This window comes from Rattus norvegicus, chromosome 14 (genome assembly GCF_036323735.1).
Source record: "Rattus norvegicus strain BN/NHsdMcwi chromosome 14, GRCr8, whole genome shotgun sequence".
Classification (NCBI taxonomy): domain Eukaryota; kingdom Metazoa; phylum Chordata; class Mammalia; order Rodentia; family Muridae; genus Rattus; species Rattus norvegicus.
The window spans coordinates 100,675,757-100,696,206 of NC_086032.1; the positions used below are offsets into that span (position 1 = coordinate 100,675,757).

The 20,450-nt window shown below is 44.5% G+C and overlaps 1 protein-coding gene and 1 long non-coding RNA gene across 4 annotated transcripts in view; one reads left to right on the forward strand and one right to left on the reverse strand.

Annotated features, from left to right (window-relative positions):
* Positions 1-8,898: 8,898 nt before the first annotated feature.
* Tmem17 (transmembrane protein 17) overlaps positions 8,899-20,450 on the forward strand; it is a 40,817-nt gene continuing 29,265 nt past the window's right edge. For 2 of the 3 annotated variants that reach the window (XM_039092230.2, XM_017599320.3), the window contains exon 1: positions 8,899-9,502. The gene's annotated coding sequence lies outside the window, so the exon portion shown is untranslated. The remainder of the gene's footprint in view (positions 9,503-20,450) is intronic. The other variant, XM_017599321.3, reaches the window with a different exon arrangement.
* Positions 15,448-19,322, reverse strand: LOC134481802 (uncharacterized). Its single transcript, XR_010057624.1, has 2 exons — positions 18,844-19,322; positions 15,448-17,744 (listed from the first exon to the last, which is right to left on the reverse strand). It is a non-coding gene; the product is annotated as an uncharacterized LOC134481802 (long non-coding RNA).

Below are 20,450 nucleotides of genomic sequence, written 5' to 3' on the forward strand. Positions count from 1 at the left end.
ATTTATATTTTACATGAAAGCAAAAGATATTGATCATAGGTAACCGAGGATGGTGGGTGGATTCTGTTCACAGAAGCGCTTTGGTGCACACGTGGCATTTCTCAGCAGAAGCACTGCACCATTGCCAAAGCAAGTGTGAAGAGAATAAATGAGAGGCTTGCAAGGCCCAACATGCTGGCTCAGGATCTTACTTTATAACTCTGCCCTCCGAGCCATCAGAAAGGAAATAAAGAGGAGATGAGTAAGAAAAGACACACGAAAATCACCGGCTGGCCTTACATTTCATTTAAATATTTGCTGGTTGAGTGCTACAGGGTGACTTTGGGATACTTGGGTTTCACACGTATGGAGGGAAGAGGAAGCCATAGCCCTTGGTGTTTCAATGACTAACGATATTTGAAGGACCCTTTACTCTCTAAAGAGTGCTTTTCTACATGCAGACAGCTTTGGCATGAGATAGTTTGCAAGCTACACAGTAAATAATATGCATAGTTGGGATATTTTTCTGCATGCACTCACATACTTGATAGCGACCATGCACGTGTGCATGCATGCATGCGTGTGAGTGAGTGTGTGTGTTGAACATACATAGAAAAAAGTTTTAAAAGACTAATGTGCTCTTTGGCCTCCTTGATTGGAGAGATGACCAAACTTCCATTAAGTGGAAATTTCTGGCTAAAGCAGACACGGGAAAGGATGTTTTCCTGAAGCCAACACGTGAGAGGACATGTGATGTCTAGAAAGGAGATAAATATGACCCCGTAGACAGTGGGAGGGGGGTCTAGCATTAGCTCACCTTTCTCTGCCTTGCTAGTTTTCACTGATGATGCCAATGCATTGATTATCTTTGCATGTTGTGAGTTCAGAGAGAGTAGCTAAAGGACTTCTTATGACAGTCCAGTGGTTTCTTGCCCCTTCTGCTGACTTGGACCCATTGGTGGAGCATGACAGTTTCTTCTGGATGGAACTGCTGTTGGCGATTGCCGAATGGGCTGGGCTGCAGCTACTGACCTCGTTAAGGTTTTGCTAGAATACTGGAGTGCTGACAAGGAAGGTGGAGCTATTACTAAACAGGTCCACACCCCCCTTTCCCCACTACCTCTGGTAGGTGGTGGGCTAGAAGGGAGGTCAAGGCATTTAAAAACCATTATTAAAGTAGGTTTTGAAAAATCTAAGCCTGCACCTCTTTCTGCCTCTGTCTTCCAAGCCTCTTGCATCACACTTCGTAATCAGAAAGAAAGTCTAGAGTGGTTTCATCTGTTTTGTTTTGTTTTTTTTTTTCTAGTGAGCCTCACAGCTATGTGAGGTACAGCTTCTCATTCTCTAGAAGAGGGCGCTGGGGTTCCCAAGACCTGAATGTCCTGCAGTAGGATTGGTGTTAAACAGTAGATCTCAAGTCATCTTTGAGGTCACCTGCGGCTCTGTCCTGTGTGTGGTGCACACGTTCATGTGTGTGCTCTATGTGCATGCAGGTACATGCATGAGAATGCATGTGCATGCAGAGGCCAGAACTGTATCACTTTTCTTTGTGTTTTCTCTTGTCTTTGTTTTTGTTGTTTTGGTTTGGGTATTTTTTGGCTTGGGAGGGATTTTTTGTTGTTGCTGTTGATGGTGGTGGTTGATGGTTTAGGTTTGAAGCAGTGTCTCTGACTGAACCTGGAGCTCCCTATTCTGCTAGGCGGCAAGCTCCAGAGATTTGCTTGTCTCTGCTGCCCCAGTGCAGATATCACAGGTATATGCTGCTGTGTCTGCCATTCGAGTGAGTGTTAAAGGTCCACACGAACCAGTTCCTCAGGCCCCCTGTGTAAATCGTGTCCCGTTCTCTATATTACAAGGCTTGGTTCCAGAGCAGCTCATCGTGGCACATTCACATCCAAGGATAGCTTACGTCACCTCGTAGCAGAGGTCATTGGACCTGTCAGTCATTCTGTAAATGCTGATTTTTTTTCCCCCCAGTGAAAATGGTGAGCATTCTAGAAGGAGCACCAAAGGCTTGAAGCAATTACTCTCCAGCAACAAATTCCGGTAAGTCTATTCACCTGAGTATGCACTGTGTCAAAGCAATATGCCACATGCCACTCGAGGACTTATCCGGACACCAACATCCTTTCTGTATCTGCTCCTATGAGTTTTTCAAGGGTAGTGTTTTTTTAACTAACCTTTTTCTGAAAATCGACTTCTTGCTTGCTAATAGGCCCTCTTCCACTGTGAAAAAGCAAGACACTTGTGGAGAAGTGGAACTAATGGCACCACCAGGGGCTCGGCATTACCCCATTGTTGCCTCACAAGCAACTTCAGAGAAAGAAACTTCTGTTGGCTTTTATAAGTACGGAAAGGATTCCCAGCTGCTTGGAACTGAACACTTCCTTTTTGACTTTTCACAAAATAGTACAGTTGCAGCCACATATCCAAAACAAACAGGATTTAGAGCATAGATATCTTGTCCACTATTGAGAATACGCAGACATTTTGGACCTGGCGTGCTATTGCCTGGTAAAACTCGACCTTCAACCTTTGACCTTCGACCATTGACCTTTGACCTTCAGCCTTCACAGCTGAGCTGTTACCCTAGGCCCAATGGCAATGATTTCTAGGTGCTTCTACCTTTAAAATCTGTGTATCTCGGGGAGGGTGGTAATGGGGGGGAGGATGGGGAGGGGAAGCCCATATAGAAGGGGAGTGGGAGGGGTTAGGGGGACATTGGCCCGGAAACCGGGAAGGGGAATAACTATCGAAATGTAAATAAGAAATACTCAAGTTAATAAAGATAAAAAAAAAAATCTGTGTATCTGCAACTGGAGAAGAGGGTGAATCATGGGGCCCTGTTGTGCTTAACAGACAGCACTGTTCTAGGCTCACGGATACCTTCAATTAGAACTCAACGTTTCTCATTTCTCGAGAACAAATTCACTTTCTCTAGAACACAAAAAAGAAACATGGGTTTTGACTGTAGATCTCCTGGAGAGATACAACCAAGGTTCGGATCAAGGTCCTCGTGCCAAACTTTTATAGAAATTAAAGCCTGGGATCTCCACAGAAAGCTCCCTCAGCATCGATCCTGCCTACACAGAGGGTCTAAGTCTTCTCTGCTTCTTCTGGATCTACTGCTCCCACTCTGACCCCGTCTTCCATCAGCATCCTCTGCAGCCAACCAACCGCATTCTCCTGAGTGATGGAGCAGATTCAACCCTGCCCCTCAGCCCCTGCACTCCGTTCAGCAAACAAAGGGCCTTCCTTTGGACCCAGCTGGGTGTTACATATTGCCAGTCACTTTTCTCAGTCACAAATAACTTGTCACAGTTACAGTCGATTTAACGTGCCAAGTCCTACTGAAATTCTAAGTCCAGATTCCAAGGTGTGTGTGTGGATGGGGCGGGGGGGGGGGGTGCTTTTTAAGGGCAGCTCAGCCAAAAGCTTGAATCTTCAACAAAATTGTTTCATGTGAGTCTGAGGAAAGGGCCCGAGATGGGAAGAAAGCAAGGACTTTAGGGTAAAAAAAGATAGATGTGTGGGTGTTGGCTGGGGTGCTTCTGCTCATCTCTATTGTCAGAGATTTTGTTCACAGATGAGAAAATGGAGGATTCTCTAGGGACATCAAAATAAATCAGAAAGAGGTACAGATAGACTCCTACACCTGGCAGTGGGACCCCAGAGTCCATGGCCTGCTTTATGCTCTGTCACCCACCCCCCAATGAGCTTGAATTCCCACCCCGCCCCACCAAGCTTCTTGTCAGCCCAGAATCGCACTATTTACAGAAAGCCCTTTTCTCTCTAGCCTGGCACAGAGAGAGCTGGGTTTAACAGCTTTGCCTAGCTGAATGTCTCCTGTAGGATTGCCAGCCTTATCAAAGCAGCCACGGGAATTCTTGACTTTTCGTAGGGGGAGCCAACACATCTCCGGGAGCCAGGGGTCAGTGGTGTAGTAGGAAGGACCGCAGACCTTTGTGGTCTGTGGCAAAATTTAATAAAGACAAAACGAATCAGTGTCCATCTCTCTATGTTTGAACTCTTTGGAGACAGAGTTTATACAAAGTGTGGAATAATAGGAAGTAGAAGAGAATCAGTGTTACGGGCTAGTCTCCCCACCTCTCCTAAACAAATGAAAATAATTGATTTCGTTAATTTGTATCTAGATGATTTAGCAACTTGACAGGAACCGACTTACTCTCGGAATCTAAAATAGGACGGGCTATATTTAATTCTCATGTTATCGCCAAGATGCGTTGTTTTTATCCACACAGGGCAGGCTGCACATGTGCCTCCTTCCACTGCCCACTCAGTGTCTGGAGGATGCCTACTCAAGGTACCCAATTTCTTTCTTCCACAATTTCTCCTACTCTAAGAGGAAGCCCGTAGACTAGATACTCCTGGATTCCCTTCTAGCTGTGTGGTAACAGAGTGGTAAGCAGCTTAAGAGTTCATCCTTCCACCCTGGAAGAGTCCCAGACTCATCGTATTTACCAGCAATGCTACCTCCGTTAACTCTAGGGTTTAGTGAGTGAGTTAACATGACTTAGGGGGTGTGCGCATCTGTCTTAGTTTGGGTTTTATTTATGGCCAAGGTGACTCTGATAAAGGACAGCGTTTAGTTGGGGCTGGCTTATGGTTTCAGAGGTTCAGTCCGTTATCATGGTGAGAAGCGTGGCAACGTCAAGGCGGGCATGGGGCTAGAGGAGCAGAGAGCTCTACACGTTGATCAGCAGGCAGCAGGAGACTGCGTGTCTCACTGGGTGGAGCTTGAGCATAGGAGACCTCAATGCCCACTCCCACGGTGACACACTTCCTCCAAACAGCCACACCTCCTAACAGTACCTCTCCCTATGGCCAAGCATTCACATACATGAGTCTATGGGGGCAAATCTATTCAAATCACCACACTTCCTACTTCCTCTGGCTGCGTCTTTCCAAGTTGGACTTATTTTACAGTCCACATGAGACTCTAGGTTTTCATTTCCTGGATTTTTAGTAATGGCACATCAGGCTGAACTTTGGCTATGTGTAGGCACGTATGTCTGAGTAGGGATATAGCCATTCGGGGATTTTGGCCTTTTCACCGGCATAAGTCCACTAAGAACAGTAGGTGCACTGTACCCTAATTATCTTATTGTTGCTGCTTATTTATTCGTTCATTAGTTTTTTTGAAACAGGATTTCACTATGTAGCCCAGTCTGGCCTCAGACTCATAACAGTCCACTGAGTGCTGGGATGACAAGTGTGGGCCACCATATCTAACACCATGTACTAGACAGCGCATGATTTCCAAGACTAACATGTGAAACTCTTTTACTACACCGTAGTCAGAGAGCTTATGACTATTGCTTCTGAGAGACTGTATACATGTATTCCAGAGATTTTTTTTTCTGATTTTGACCCCTGCCAGTATTTAACCTATTTCTTACTCAGCCATACTGAAATATCTTCCTCTTCTCGGCTTCCCTGATGCCATGTTCTTTCATTTTGCCTCCATTTCTTTCCAATACAGATCCCCAGCTCTCTGGGAACTGTCATCTATTCCGCTGTTGAATAGCCGCCATCTCTACCCAGCTATGGTAGGAGATAACCGTACCTCTAGTCCAGACTATGCAACCGCATGGTCAGCATACACATGGACACCCACAGAGGCCTCCCTCTCAGCGTGTAAAGACAAATCACATTTCATCCCTGTCTCCGTGAGAAGCTCCACTCCCCACCTGTCTGCTGAGCCAGAGCTGAGTCCTTGGTCCTCTTTCCTCAGCACCAATGCCAGCCCATCCGTGTGATCAGACTCAGTTGACTCCATTCCTACGTTGTCGCTGGAACTTGCCTGTGTCTCTCCTCGTTCACATCAGATGATGCCCCACCACACTCCAGAAGTTTCTTCCTCCAATGCTCTTTCTTCCATAGCTGAGTGGGATGCTCCCCTTCAAAGAGAAGTGTGGCTATTTCCCCTTGCCACTATTAAAATTCTTAAGACTAAAAAACTTCCAGACTCTGAGCCTACCAGGTTGCACAGGATAGTTCCAAACCCACAGTCACATAGATAGATAGCCCTGGTTAACAGTGGCGGATCACAAAAACCAACATGAATAGGCATGAAAGTGTGCGAGAGATCAGTGGGAAATCGAGAGGGTGGGGAGGGTGGGAGGAAGGTGGCAGGTGAGACTGGTGAGGTGTGTGTACATAAAATTATAAATAATTTTTAAAAGAAAATGTAAGCCAAGCATAGCATATTACATAAGAAAACCATCCATAGAAAGTTGATGTTTAATTTATAACAACAGACATGCATTTATAAAATAGAACCAGAAGCCATCATGCCACTTGACATATGCTTGAAATCTTTCAAGTAGAGTCCATTAGTGGGCTTTGCCTACCTCAGGAAATAAGGAGGCTAAAAGGTATCACTGAGTAACTCGAATTTGACTTTCCTGATGGTGTTCCTCTAAGCCAGAGTGGGAAAGGACACTTTCTCAAAGATTTTAAGACTCCAACTCTGTAAGGGCACAGACAATGCATTTCCCAGACGCTTTGACACGGGAGATGGTTCTGCACAAGGAAAAGCAAGAGGACTCACCCTGCGCGCTCTGCTTTGATGGAGCCCAAGAGTTTATGATACATATGAAAAGTCTTCTTAGCAGTGGTGTTGGGGGCACTAACCCCAGAGCCTGTGAACATGCTAGACAAGCACTCCGCCACCAAGCAGTGTCGGCAACAGCACATGCAGAGTTCTAAGTCTCATGTTTGTAGTACTTTCCCTCACCCACTCAGCGCTGAAGTTCAGGTTTCTTTGCCTTACAAAGTTTCCCTCATGACTTGTGTTTCCTGCCAAGGGGAATCGACTTGCTCCAGACACAACAGTGTGTAGAGAAGCAGACACAAAGGGGACACCTGTCAATAGGAAATCGCCCACAAAATGTCCAAACTTTGAAGTTGATAGGAGGGAAGCACGAGAGAAACTCACATGGTGCTGGGTGAGGTTGTAGCACCGACTGTGGGACTTGAACCCACCTTGTTCAGGTGCTCAGAGTTCTGAACCTTTGGAAGACTTGGCCTGAAAACCACCAAGCAAGTGCTCCCTCCATATTATTGTGGACAATGGTAATATTTTTGAATTTTATAAATATTGTTTATTTTGACTATAGTCAGAGCTCCCAGTGTAACAGTCATCTGATGGGAGGATTGAGTGACAGCATGACTGGACCGCAATATGATCAAAAATTCATTGTCTGTCATTGACTGCAATATTAAGAAAGAACCAAGGGGAAGAGCTACAAAATAACAGTTGAGTTTTGGCACTAGGGCCTTTGGGGAAAAGCTACATTGTAACTTGGTTTACACTTAATGCATCCTGACACCTAATAAATGAAACATAATTTTGTTATAAAAATCGAGAGTTTACCAGGGCAGGTGAAGCAATTGGTACAGTAGGAATACAAGGATTTATAAGACAAGTTGACTCAGCTCTTCACTAGCTAACTTTTGGTTTCAGAAATTAGTGAGAGAATGAAGACTGATCTAGAGCAGGCTGTGCTGTTAGAGTAGCCAGCACAAGAGATATACTCCTTAACCCAGCAAGTGCTTTGAGGGGAGGCTTCTGGGCAGGTCACACCAGCCCCGAGCCTTAAGGATAAACTGAAATCAGGAAGGAGAGGTAAGGGTGCAGGGAGGGAACCAGAGAGTTCCGGATGAGACAGAACCAATCTGCATTGCTCCCTTGCTGCACCTCATGGCTGCACCATGAAGTGTTCTTGGGGGATCACAGGAGATTTGGCTAACACTGTGGCCAGACCAAGGCCTCACACAAAGGGCACGAGCGTCTCTCTAGAAGAGAAAAGGAGCATGATCAGACAAGCAAGAGAGATAATGTACTAGAGTCTGTGGTCTCAAGACATGACACATTCAAAAAAGTCCATTATTTTATATATGTTGTCTTGGTTACCTTCCTACTGGGGTGATGAGACACCATGACCAGAGCAACTTATAGAAGAAAGCATTTATTTAGGGTTAGAGCCTATGACTCTCTTGATAGGGAGGATGACAACAGGCAGGTAGGTATACGCTGGAACAGTAGCAGAGATGGGAGAGGAAGAGTGGGAGGGGGAGGGGAGGGAGAGGGAGAGAGGGGGGAGGGAGAGGGAGAGGGAACAAACTGGGAATGGCTCGGGCTTTTGAACCTCAAAGCCCAGCCCCAGTTAGGCACTTCCTCCCACAAGTTCTTGTCCTTCCCAAACAGTTCTATTAACTGGGGACCAAGTATTCAAATATATGAGCCAATGGGGAGCATTGCCATTCAAACCACCAATTGTACTGACTTAAAAAAAATGATTCACTAAAAATAATGCTATACACATGTGTGCTTAAAGAGGCATGACATGAGCAGGGACCCGAGAGATGGCTCAATGGTCTGCTGCCACACCTGATGACCTGGGATCAATTTCCAGGACCCACAAGGTAGAAAGGGAGAACTGACTGGAGGAAGTTGTCCCCAGAACCCCACATGTGTGCTGTAATACGTGTTCATACATGTAAGATAAAATAAATAAAAACGTAATCTTAACGAAAAAATTTCAGAAAGAAATAGCAAAATAAAAAAATCACACACACACACACACACACACACACACCATGCATCTTTGTTTAACTTAGAATGGGCTCTGGCTGACAGAAGTGCTGTAGCTAAGAGACATGCTCTGTTCATGAGGGGGTCCTCTCTGGGTAACTTGCCAACCTCCACTGCTCAGTGAGCCCCACGAACTCCCACCAAGCTTCTGTGCACAGTGTTTGTCAGCAGTGAAAGAAATCATGACTACAAAGGAGGCACTGGCATTGGTGTGCTTGAAATGAGCCCCAGGTCGTCCAAGTAACAGTGCAGAGCCTCCCGCACAGGAGTCATGTGATATTTCAGACAACTGTGGGGTGACTTTTACACAAGGACATAGCTTTAGCCTATTCGTTATTGTCTCCTTAAACCCGACCTTGAAGCTGGAAGACTGCATGACAACCAGAACTTGGCCAGTCAAAGCTTCAGAAAAAAAGCCAAGACGTTTGGGGTTGTGACTATCATCTCCCCCAAGTCTGGGCATGAGATGAAAATTCCATGCCTAAGCCCCTGAAATCTCAGCGAGGCACCTCCTCTACGAGGTGCTGTTCCACTGAAACAATACAGCTGCTGTCAAGGCAGCGAGAGCTGGTTTGCCATGCATCCTGGATTTTTCTCTCCAAGCCCGTGGAGGTTTCCAAGATTGCTGTGATTTTCGCTGGCATACAGACCACTGGCCCTGTTGCAGCTCCAACGCTGATCATCCACTCAGTCTGCTGGGTTTCCCTGAGTGGTCCTCAGGCGTGGAATACAAAAGAAGCTGGAAGCGACTGCTTGGGCATGCGTGCGGTGGGCTTGGTACAACAGCTTGGGCATGCGTGTTGTGGGCTTGGTCCTGGAGTAGACTCGCCTTAGAGACACTTAGCTCCTTCCACCAAAGAAAAAGAAGCTCGTGACTGAACTAATCATCCTCAAGGATTGTACGTAAGTCGGGTGATTCCCAAAACGAAGCATGATGAATATTCCCTTCTGCATTAGCAGAGCCAATGTTTTGTTGGGGAAAGTTTTCTTAACAAGGCTATTGAACTCAGGATGAGTCCTTGGAAGGGCATAAGCATTTAGGAAGCAGTGGAGCCTCCATATATAATGAAAATGCTGTCACAAGGGAAGCTGTTCAGAAGTTGGCAGGCCCTAAGCAAACCTTTTTGGAGACAAATCAGCTGGGAACACATCGTAACCAATATGAAGTCTGCCCTTGAACCAAAGCACAAATTTAAAGTAACTTGGCAATGGTTACAAAACTTGCCATAGTATAGGCTCTCAAAGAAGTAAGTTTGTGATCGATTTCTTCTTTCTCCAAAGAACGGCGAAATGCCAACAGGTCTGCAAATCTGGTGGACCTTAGCAGACATATAAGTGTAACTGAAGCTAGAAACATTCTTCCAAGTCTCTCTGCTGCCTTTCTCGTGCGCTCCAGAGCATCTTGTCTTTTCCAATCACCATAAAGGGAAAAAGACAAAGTGGGTAACTTGAGAGAGAGAGCTCCTACAAGGAGGGGTGCAGGTGTTCTGAAGGTGACTGCAAACGGTGCATGCTGGGACATATAGGTCATAGCAAGGGGTGGAGGTCTGGTTTGGAGAGGGACGGTAGGCTCAGGAATACTTATTTATACATTGTGTTTGTTTCTTTCAAAGAAAGATTCAGTTTATTTGTATTGATAGGGAAAAGTCATGAGAAGATGCAGGGTATGTGGGGGTGGGGGGGTGAGGTGGAGATGAGGTTTCTGAGTAGACCTGGACCACAAGGTGTTGGAGAATTTAATCATGGGTAGAATGAAACATTCTACTTTTGGTACAATAGGAAGAAAAGAGGGAGAAGATACACTGATAGTGGTAAAGTTGGGGGATTTTTCAGGAAGTCAGCATGGGTGTGGGTCTGGATGAGTGGTTAGGTATGAATAGGAGGGCTGGGGAACTCACCTACTGTGAGAAAAGAGAAGAGGATGCCTGAAGATTGGGAAGAGAAGTATGAAATCCCAGCTAGAGACTGAGGAGAGAGGGGCTTCCTGAGCGCTTCCAGTGTGGTAGTTACTTTCTTGCTGTGACAGAGCACCCGATGAGAGCACCGTAAGGGAATGGGGGTTTCCTTTAGCTTGTGGTTTTAGGGGATGCAGGTCATCCTGGCAGGAATGTGTGGCTAGCAGGAGTGAGGCAGCTGGTCACACTGCACCTCAGTCAGGAAGCAAAGTGACCAGGAAGGGAGACCAGGCTATGTCAGCCTCCCCACAGTGACTCACTCCTGAAGCAAGGCTCTGCCTCCCAAAGGTCCCACAACCTTCTCAAAATGTACCACCAGCTGAGACCAAATGCCCAAACACAGGTCTGTAGACACATTTCACACTCAAACCACAAAAGTAATACTAAGGTTCCCCTGGTGTAAGAGAGACCACGGCTATGTGGTGGAAACAGTTCTTAGCAATGCTTAAGAACAAGTCTCAACTAGAAAGAAGAAATAAATGAGAGATCATTAAAGCTTCAGTACCTTGTATTTCAAAGAAGCCAGCGACGGGGCATTCATATACATAAAAATAAATGATTCTTTAAAAATAATGATAGTGATCTTATAGAGCTAAAACCCATAGACTTCTTCATGACCCTATGTTTAAGCAGGTGTTTTTCATAGAAACTTTCGTTGCAAAGGGATTACAGGATTCTTCCAGTTTGGAACGTAACACCTCGGGCTGGTATTGTGGGTGGCATTAGGTGCTTTGGAAACAAGTTTTTCTTAATTAGCTCAGGTCTTATATTGTACAGAATCTACAGGACACAGTGTGTGAGTTACGAATATATTCCCTCTCTTCCTCCAAAAGCTTTCCCAGACTCCTGCTGATCGCCCATTCACTGTTAATCAGAAACAATCGAATTGTTTTGAATTTTGACTTGCATTGCCACCTGAAAACCACCCTTTCAAATCTAAATGATCTTCCTTAGTGTTAAATACCGTGAGTTTGATGGTGAGACTACAACTAGTCTTCAACCCAGTCAGAGATCTGAGAATGAATTAAATATTACCTGAGTTTATAGGAAGCACAGAAACATAGCTTCGAAAACTTAAACAGACTGCAGAGACCGCTGACTACCTGGACAGTCCCTGATTCCTCAAAATGTTGGAGCATCTGCCGTCAGCATTCTGACCCAGGACCATCTGGCAGACCTTATATGAAGCAGGAATTATGAAGGACTGGCTTACTCTATCTTGGCAGAGATAAACTCTTGGCTGCCCTGTATTGCATGTCCTTTCCTGGACAGTATTTTTGTCTATAGATGAATTAGGACAACCCTTGCCCAGTGGCTAACTGTAACAACTCCATATGGGGGTTATGATGCTCAGTATCTTCTTCGAACCATGAAGGGGGCACTGTCAGGAGGAGCTGACACGTCTCTTAGTCAAAATTCTAATAATATTGAAATGAACTTAAATGTCATATTCTATGAACTTCTGATGCTTTCGAAAACTATAGGGCTGGAGAGATGGCTCAGTGGTTAAGAGCACCAACTGTTCTTCCAGAGGTCCTGAGTTCAAATCCCAGCAACCACATGGTGGCTCACAACCATCTGCAATGAGATCTGATACCTCTTCTGGTGTGTCTGAAAACAGCTACAGGGTACTCATATATAATAAATAAATATTTTTTTTAAAAAAAGAAAACTATATAAACTATATCTGAACTGTTAAACCTTGAATACTCTTAGCTATTTCTATTTGATTAATATTGCAAGCACCTTATTAATTAATTAATTCAGCATTTAATATAATCATGAGTTTACTATCTGGCCCTTAATTGTCATTACTTAACCTTCCTAAACAATAGCAGTTTCTGGAAGGACTGGGTCTAAGCCTTGTATTCTTCAATGAGTTACATAGGCATCATTCCCAAATAAGAGTAACAATATTAATTTCAATTTTGTATCTATATTTTGTATCAGTTATAAAGATTTTTTACCAATATAAGATTATGGCTATACAATACTTTGTTCAAGAATACATTTAGTAATCTCTCCCATATATTTCCTCTGTGCTCGAAATTATGAACATTTTTAAATTATACCTTAAAATGACAACCTACCTATAATTTATAAAATAACCATAAAAAGACACCCAAACCCAAGGGATCAGGATGATGAACTTCTATACCTTCTTCCTTCTGAATTGGGGCAATGAAAATGCTTTAAAGGGGTGGGAACGGGTAGGAAAATTAGAAAATCTGTTAAGACTTAAGAAAGCTAGCTTTAGCATCTGTTATCCAGTCTCTGTATGCTTAGAAGACTCAGGGTTTGACTGCAGTTCTGACTGGATCTGTCTGGAAGGCTGGATGAACCAAGTCCATCCGGAATCAGCAGCTATTCCTGAAGCTGTTCTGGAAGCAAGTCTCTAGAAACAGCTTCAGGAGACGGGGAGCTGGAATGGTAGATCACCTCAGCATCCCCACAGACAAATCTTGTTAGAACTGCACATTCTGTAATATATGATTCTTACAACCAAAATGTCAGTACTCTTAAGATATTCATATGGGTTGTGCAAAGCACACAGATCGGTTAAGGGTGAATTTTTGCTCCTTGTTTGAACAGGCGAAAGAAAACTATCCTTTCCTTGTATGAGTTAATTTGATCAATAACCGATTGTAATAAATCTTTGTTCGTGCCGTGTGAAGGATGGCATAAGGAATCTTAAGGATTCCATAACCAACAAGATTTATTTCTAATTTTAGCTGAAGTTTTGGCTAGAGACATTTTTATGTCTAAGCCAGTTACAGAGCTGTTCCTGTGCGAAGGGATCAGCAATTCAAGTTACCTGTCCTGTTTGGTTTTTTTGAATTTTTCTTTTCTGTAGCCAAGATCTTCAGGGGGTCTTCCTGTATCATATCTGATCCAATTCACTCTGAAAGGTGTCCAAAGCCTTCTCTTCTTTCCTATTAACACAAACACAGAACCTCTCTTCCAAAATAGCATGTCCTTGGTCCAATAACCCAAAATCATCAAAGGTATAGATTGATTCAAATTAGAAGCCTCCTTTCTCTTCAGGTCTGCCCTATTTTGGCCTCTCTCCCAGGAAATTTTTAATATTATAACCACTAAACTTATAACCACATACATTTTGATAATTGAATCAATTTAAAACAAGCAAAGCAATCTAAACAATTAGTATTATCAATTGAGACAGTGGTCCTCTGATATCTCCTGCCTTGTTCTTACATGAATAATTTTTAATAGTGAGATCAAGGCCTAAATTTATTTATTCATCTACACATTCTTAAATTCTCCCTTCTATGGAGAGTAATATTTCTGTGGGTATATAAATATATCTCCTTTCTCTTTATATAGCATGAATTAGCATCCTCTCCTATATGTTTAGCTTCAATTAAATTCCCTTGTACTTACTACATAAGCCTATTTTCAGGCTCTCAATTTGTCATACCAGGCTAGGCACTCTCAGGATTCCCATGTAGACCAAGTACTGTCCTGGCATCAACTTTTTCAAATTTTCTTTAAAGCGTTTTTCATTCATTCTATTCTATCTCTGTGCCTTTGTTTCTTACCTTTGTGATTTCTTTATTCCAATTAGACTTAAAAAGTCTTAAACAATAATTATGTTCTTTTCTATTCTTTAAAACGATTTAAATCAAATTTCTTTTATCCCTATCCTTATTTATCTGATTGTTGGAGGCAAGCAGCCTCTACCGTCCCGTGCCCCCCCATTTCCTCCCCCCACCTTCCCACCCCCATCCCCACCCCCGCCTTCTGAGCAGCCTGTCTCTTTGCACAGCAGAGTTTCCCAGCACCTCTGAGAAGGGTCTTGGATAAATCCCTGCTATCCTGCTTTGTCCAGATTTGCTTGGAGGACTTTGCTGTGTCCAAGCTCATGCCATGAACCCCAGAATATTACACGCCAATTCAGCACGCCTTTTGTTCTAGTTCTGAACCTGTGCAGCTTGGGGAGGAATCACGTGGCTCGGCTCGGCTCGGCTCGCTCGGCTTGGCAACCAATTCTCCCCACCTCCTAATCTCACTCCACAGTGCATGCTTTCCATTCGGGAATCTCCAATTAATTTTTAAAAGTGAGTGAGGGGCTTTGTACTGGGGGCTTTCCATGGAGATCTCTGGTCTGGCTAGGTGCAAGGGTTCAGATGAGGGGGAGGGAACTCGGGCAGGGAAGGGGAACACCTTTGCCACCTTTGCTGCTGGTGCTGCTTTGCCTCCTGCCGCTGCCACAGGATGTTGGGGCCAGGCTGAGCCAGCAGGGGACTGACTAGCCAGCGAGGGGTGCAGGGTAGTTTCTGGCTTTCCGGAGAGCAGATCTCTTCCCCAAGCAGCGGTGTTACAGCTCTTATGACAGAAGCTCTCAGACGATGGAATCATTCCTGCATACACTTAATCCTTCTAAATAAGATTATTATATTCAGCTTTTGGATGGGTCAGTGTCTGACAGCAAGTACTTCCTATAGGTTTGGCCTGAGAGCTTGGGAAGACCTCATCGACATGTTCAGGGGCGTGGTCCTACTTCTTTGTGACTGATCTGTCTTGAGCCTACATCCTCATACTCGGGGCTTTGCCCTACCTGACCTGTCTCAAACCTCTCTACCGGGGGTTGTGGTGAGGTGAGGGGTGTGGGGGTGCTGTAAGCTACATGAGGGGCCTGATCTCCTGGGAGACTGGAATGCTCCTGTCTAGGATCTCCGGGAATTTGACCTATCTTGACCAGGAATCAGGGTACCTTTCACAGCCCACCGCCCTACATGTTGGAGATGTAGGACATGTTGGACAACATCTGTCACATTAATAGTGATCACTCCTCAAATTACCCCACCAGCAGTGACACAAATGCCCTGTCACCTGCCCAATGTTTTGATTCACAAAGGAAAGACACAAACACACAGCCTTCTATTTTAATATGCCTTAAACAATGTAATGGCTGGGTCACTCCCTGACTTCCACATAGCTAACGCCTCCTCTCTGCTTTGAATTATTATTTACTAAAATCTTTATTCCAACTTTGCTATCCCAGACCCAAACAGGGGGGAGGTCGTTGGCCCCTGGGGCCACTCTTCCGGCTCTTACAAGATTGTACGCTGTCTTCTACAGCGCTCAATCCTGAACCTTCTTTCCTGGCAATGGCGAGTCTACATTGTTCTTCCTCTGTCCCCTTGCCCATGAATTCTAAAGTCCTGCCTCTGTCCGCCTGCCCAGCCATTGGCCAATAGCAACTTTATTTACCAATTAGAAACAGCTTGGGCAGGACGCCTCAGCAGGATTCTCATGCAAGCATCAATCCGAATCTACAACAATCTCTACTAGCTTAAAATTTCAATATATTGAACATTCGCTCCAACCCCTTGTTTCTGTGGGTTTTTTTTTTAAGGTCTTGATTCTTCCGTATTTTATTTTGTTATGTTCTCATCTACTTTTATGTTTGTTATTCTCCGTGTTTTCACAGGTTTCCTCTTCTGTTAAGAAGTTATGCAACATGTATGCATGCTTGCGTGCATGCATGTGTTGCCTGCACGTATGTCTATACCTTGTGCATAACCTGGTACCAACAGAAGCCAGAGAGGTGTCAGATCTCTTTGGCCTTAAACTCCGGCATGAGCTCACCTTCAATGTTTTCCTTCCGTGTTCTCAGTTATTACTTGAATTACTCCTTCCCTTCCTCCCTGTCTGCATAGAGTTGCAATCAGATGGTTCTCACAAACTCTCGTGTTATATAAACCCTCTCCTATTTTCTGGGCGGTGTTCTGAAAATTTCCTGGACCTGTCCTTCCTCATCTACCCTCCTGTTGTGGTTGTTCTGCTGTTAGGTCCATGTGTTGTGCTGCTGGTTTTTAAATAGAATATGTGTCAGTGTTTTGCCTACCTGCATGTCTGTGTACCGCTTGTGTGCCTGGTAGCAGTGGAGGCAAGAGGGGGAGGATGGACTCCCCCTAACTGAGTAATATATGGTTGTGAGCTGCCATGTGGGTACTGGGAATCAAACCCAGTTCCTCTGGAACTGCAGCCAGTGTTCTTCACAGATAAGCCATCTTGTTATGTAATTCCGGTGCATATTTTGTTGTTGTTTTGGGGTTTTGTTTTGTTTTTTTTTTTTGTTGTTGTTGTTGTTGTTGTTGTTTTTCCTTGAGCCTATCAAATCTTCTGGTCATGCTTTCTGTATATTTTTAATTTTGGGCTTATTTTTTTTCAAAATAGTTAACAGACTTATTTTATACCCGCTGCCTCCTCATTCCAATAGCTGCTGCTTCCTCGTCTGTCTGTCGTCTCGTTCTTGCCAGGACCTGCACACGGTACATTATTTCCTTTCACGTTTTCTGATTTCAGCCACATGCGCTAGCTTCTTTAGAATCTATCAATGGCGAGTCCTGAATCTGCTGTTGAAAACGGAACCTTCATAATAGACTCGTGTTTGTTCCTGCCAGTCGCCTGGAAACTACAAATTAAGCTTCGCTGTAAATGTTTTTCTTGGGTTGAGTTTTTTTTGGACTCTGGGACTGCAAGACTAAGAAAGATGGCTGGCTACGAGTCTCAGGAGAGCTTTCAGGCTCTCTTGTTCTCAGGACAAAGGAAAGACAGGAGGTCATATGTTCAGGTTCCTCCCTGAACGGAGATTGTATCCTTCAGGCTCTGCTTTAGGCAGAGGCAGAGTCCCCGACACTGCTGACTTGGAATCCTCATGGACTACCTTGCTCACTGAGACAAATGCTCTCTGGAAAATTTCCTCAAGAAGCTGCTCATCTTCTGGCTTTTACTTGTGTTGGTTAATGTTTGACCTTCAAAGATTCTTTACTTGGCCATCCTAGAAATGTAGTTCAAAAGACCCAATGGCAGAGTGGAAGAATTCATAGAGTGAGAATATCCCTTATCAAAAGCAATCTTCAGATTCTGCGCCATCCCAGCCCTGGACTCGGGGCGTGGCTAGCTCAGTTGGTGAAGTGTGTGCTGTGCAAGCACAAGAACCTGAGTCTGCTCATCCACACCTAAGGGTGACGGAGCAGCTCATGAGCTCAGTGCTGCTGACACAGTGGAGCCCTCGGGTTCTGTGCCATGCAGTAGAGACTCTCGGCGAGCCACAGGCCTACTAGAGGTCTCAACTAAAACTACAATGTAGAACTCCAGAAAAATAATACTAGAGGTGTCCTCTGGTCTCTGCACACACCAGCATACATGTTCATATGCACCTGAACATACAAATTAAAAAGAAAAAAGAAACAAGAGAAAAAGAAACACAGGGCAATCTCATTAAAAATTCTAATACCATTTTTATAGAAGTATTTTAAAATCATAAAATTCATATAGAAGCATAAAAGCTCTTGGGCTAAAAGCCAGAGCAATCCAGAGCAAAAGAACCCTGTTGAGGAATCACCATACCTGACTTCATGTTCTACTGCAAAGCCATAGTAACAAAACCAGACATATAGATCAACAGAACAGAAGATCCAGATATCAACCCGTCTATCTATAGCCACCTGATCTTGAACAAGACATAAAAATGCAGATAGAGTAAAAGGCAAATACTTCTACAAATGGTTCTAGGAAACTGGATTTCCAGGTGGGGAAGAATAAAAGTTCTATTTATCAGCCTGTACAAAACTCATCCCACAGTGGGTCAAATATATTAAAGTATAATCTGAAACCCTGAAATTAATAGAGAACAGAGGAAAAAAATACTTTAGAATATAGGCATAGGCAAGAACTTCTCAATGGGGCTCCAGTGCTCGGGAAAATAATACCAACAACTGACAAAAGAGGCCTCATAAAACTAAAAAGCTTTTGTATCACCAAGGAAACAGTCAAGCGGGGAGAGGATCTACAGAAGGGGAAAGGAAATCTTTGCTGTCTAAACAATGGCAGAGGATTAATATCTAGAACATACAAAGAGCATTTAAAAAAAACAACTAAAGAGGAAATCAAGCAACCGGGCAAATGAGTGTGCAAATGGGATAGTTAGATATCTCTGAAAAAGTTAAATACAAGTGTGAAAATCATGTTCAACCCCAGAAACCAGCATAAAAATGCAAACCGAAACCACGGTTTGTCTTACCTGAGCCATGATGGCAGCCATTAAGAAAGCAAATGCTGGTGAGGAAGTGGGGGAGGGGAACCTTTATACCCTGATGGGAATGTAAACTAGTCACTCAGCAACTGTGAAAGTCCTTATGGAGCTCCTAAAAGCTAAGGTCAGACGGACCTTCCACTCTGACTAGCTCTATCTAGCACTGTTTACCCAGAGACCCCCAAGTCAGCATGTCATAGAGACGCTTGTGCGTCAACGCTTACCTACTACAGTGCCATTCACAAAGCTAAGCTGGGGAATTAGCCTAGGTGTCCTGTCGCGCGCCCAATGTCCCACCAGCAAGAACGACGCGCGGCAACAGGATTCTTCTGCGAGCAAGCCTTTACTGTGTTACAGCTCTTCTTAGTGTTACAGCTCTTCTCAGTGTTACAGCTCTTCTGAACAGGGACCCCGAGCAGCAAAATCGCTCGGCTTATATAGACAACAGTATGCTAATTATCTCTCAGGGATTGGTGGGGCTTGGATCACCCCACTACTTGTCCTCCAGGGATTGGCGGAGAATGAATCACCTCATTAGCATATTAACGGTCAACTAACACCTGGTGCATAAACTGCACATGTGCAGTACCGCTGTTCACCACTAGAGGGAGCCCTAGCAAGGGGACAAGCCTGCACATGCGCAGTAAGTCGTTTATATCCAGACAAGGCTGGATGTCGGCCATCTTTGTTTCGCCGCGCCGCTCTCTACAGTGTCCAAGGACAGAAGGGTGGATAGGGAAATGTGAGGTATAAGCCCAATGGAATTTCATTTCCGCCACAAAGAAGAATAAAGTTATAGAGTTTATAGGAAAATGGACACAACTGGAGATGAATCATATTGGGTGAATTACACCAATCTCAGAAAGATCCACGGGTAGCAGGCAGAGCGAGAATGACCAGGCCTGGCTTGGACTTTCGAAACCTCAACCGGCAGTGGCCCACTTCCTCTGACAAGATCACACCTACTTCAACAAGGTCTCCTAATCCTGCTCAAATACTGCCATTCCCCTGTGACTGAGGATTCAAATATGAGTCTGGGGGTGGGGGATGGGGTCGTTCTTACACAAACCACCACGGGACAGGCAAGAAAGAAAGGGTAAGGGTATGAAAAGTAATAAACTTTAGTCTGGTGGGGTCTACTGCTTCTCAAACTGTGTTTGAATTTTCTTCATCTTCCCTGGGGCTGTGGTTTGTATAGAGAGCATCCTAAAAAAGGCTCACGAGTTAAAGGCTTGGCTGCCAGCTGACAGGCTCTTGTTTAATGGCTGGGTAATGAGGGCTCTGATCTCATCAGTGGATTAAGTTATTGATGAATTTGTAAGTTGATGGCAATAGAGGGTGGGCAGGAGTAGGGACTTTTCAGAAGTGGGGCATGTCCTTAAGGGATGTGGCGGTTTGAATATGCTTGGCCCACAGGTTGGCACTATTAGAAAGTATGGCCTTGTTAGAGTAGGTTTGACCTTATTGGAGGAAGTGTGTCACTGTGGGGGTGGGCTTTGAGACCCTTCTCTCAGCTGCCTGGAAGCTAGCCTTCTGTTTGTCTTTGGAACAAGGTATAGACTTTCAGCTCCTTCTCCAGCATTATGCCTGCCTGGATGCTGCCATCCCCAACTAAATGTTGTCCTTTATAAGACTTGCCTTGGTCATGGTGTCTGTTCACAGCAATGAATCCCTAAGACAAAGGATATAGTTTGTCAGGTCCCCATACTTAGTCGCTCATGTGCTTCATTACATGCTGCCCACCACAATGTTTTACCTCATCTCACGTGGTCCCAGCAGCAATGGAGTCGGCATGCATGACTGAACTCTGTGAACTGTGAGCCACAGTGCA